This window comes from Strongylocentrotus purpuratus, unplaced genomic scaffold (assembly GCF_000002235.5).
Source record: "Strongylocentrotus purpuratus isolate Spur 01 unplaced genomic scaffold, Spur_5.0 spur5_scaffold_3, whole genome shotgun sequence".
NCBI classification, from domain to species: domain Eukaryota; kingdom Metazoa; phylum Echinodermata; class Echinoidea; order Camarodonta; family Strongylocentrotidae; genus Strongylocentrotus; species Strongylocentrotus purpuratus.
In genome coordinates, this window is record NW_022145609.1 from 28,168,625 (window position 1) to 28,170,658 (window position 2,034).

Below are 2,034 nucleotides of genomic sequence, written 5' to 3' on the forward strand. Positions count from 1 at the left end.
TAAAGTTGTTTGTGTTTATTTGCCTGAAGGAGATACAATGCTATGCGAGTGATCCCTCTTAGTCTTGGTGCTGTCCCCTTTCACTGACATTACCATCATATATTTCACAATTATCTTGTTCACCAATCACCACGAGCATACAGGCACATTTTCCTCAGGGGGACTGAAGCCTCTTGTCTACATATCACCCATCCTATTTCTAAATAAGGGGCGATCAAGATTTATCTTGCGAGCTCCTCTCCCATTTACCCTGTAAGAAAAAACTTTTATATATCCCAGTAAGAAAGTTGTCAATCATACATTCCTCCTAAATGCAAATTGGAAAAGAGTTTGCGTGATATCTCAGTGTTGCCAATTTGTGTTTCACTGATGACAACTTCAAAATCTCACAAGTTTTCTATTTTTAATTGGCATTTCTCAAAGTTTCACTAATTTGTTTCTCTCATTTTTCTGCTTTTTATTAAAACCAACTTAATATCGGGGCTGGCTACCTAACTTTTAAGTCCTAATCCTGATCAACAATGATTTTGGTTCTCACATAATATCCGTATTTTACCACTTCGTTGAAAAGTCTAAATTACAAAAATATAGAAATAAAAGCAGGTAGCATAGGATGAATGCTCATAGCACTTTTAATTACAATGTATGTTTCATTGCATTCTACTGCAAGAATTGTTTACAAAAATGTTATAAATTATATTTCACAATGTATATACAATAATTCATAGGCCTACATAAAGAAATGTTCAAGTCTTACATTTTAAAAATTCATATAAAAACAACCATCAAAATGGACGGAGTTCAAACAAATTATATGTCTCATTCTTCACAAGGGACCAAAGCACAATTAAGTATTGATGATATAGAAATTTCAATGTATATATAAAAGATTAAATGCAGAACATATCTTGATTGAAGTTTGAAAACCCTGATAAAACACCTTTTTTTTTTACAAAGTAATGATTGGACTTGGTTGTGTTCTGTTCAAGCTCAAGACAAAAAATTACCCAATTTCACATTTTTACAATAGTTCATCAAAAAACTTTTTCAATGTACATTATAAGATTCAATTCCTCATGCAAATAGAAATAAATAAAGCCATAGATTTATATGATAACAGACTACTAACACTTCGGCAAGTTGAATCAAGGTGTCAAAAATGAAATGGTGTCTATTTTAATGCCATGGTTATATGTAACAAGGAAATGCAGAAAATGATTGGAAGTCATGAACGTGATTCAAGTAGGCAATTATTAAGTCAAAATTCACATATTGGTGCATTTGGCTGCACTTCCATTTCGTAAATATCCAGTGTACAATTCAATTTAAATAGACATGTGTAAGTAAAAAATGTAGGATACAGTGAAGGGATGGACGGAATTCCTTAGGGCATAGAGCAATTACTTATTCACATTATGCAAATTGTTTATCTTTGGTTTTGTGAATTTTCTTTAAAGGTAATACAAAGTTTTGGTATGGGGTCATGAATTTGATTCAAATGAACATATTGGAAGCATATGTGATTCTACAATATTTAGTGATCGTTGTCGCAGTTGAAATCGAGTCTAAAGTTATGAAATTGTAAATAATAAACTCTTTATGTTGTACAGCTCCCTCTCAAGGTTTAGATATGAATTAAGCTATAAAACAATGTTTCTTGACCAAAATTGAACGCTAACTAGTTACTCCCATTTGGAAATTATATATCACAACTACATATTCTGAGATTTTCATGGTCGCAGCTACCATTGTACGGCCATAGGCGCTATTAAAAATTTATCAAAATTTACCGGGAGTTCCAGTAAATTTTTATATTCAATTCTTCTCGAAAGCAAAAATGTTTAAGGAGCTTAAATTTTCTAGTGCTTAAAATAAATCCACATGGGCATCCAAAAATATTAAAATTGTAAAGAATCATTATCCAGCCAACTTTCGAAATTTCCCAAAACTTTTTATTACCTTTAAATATCAAATAATTTTGTTCAGTAGCTTCATTCATAACCCAAAGAAACACGCCCCCCACTAAATCTTAAC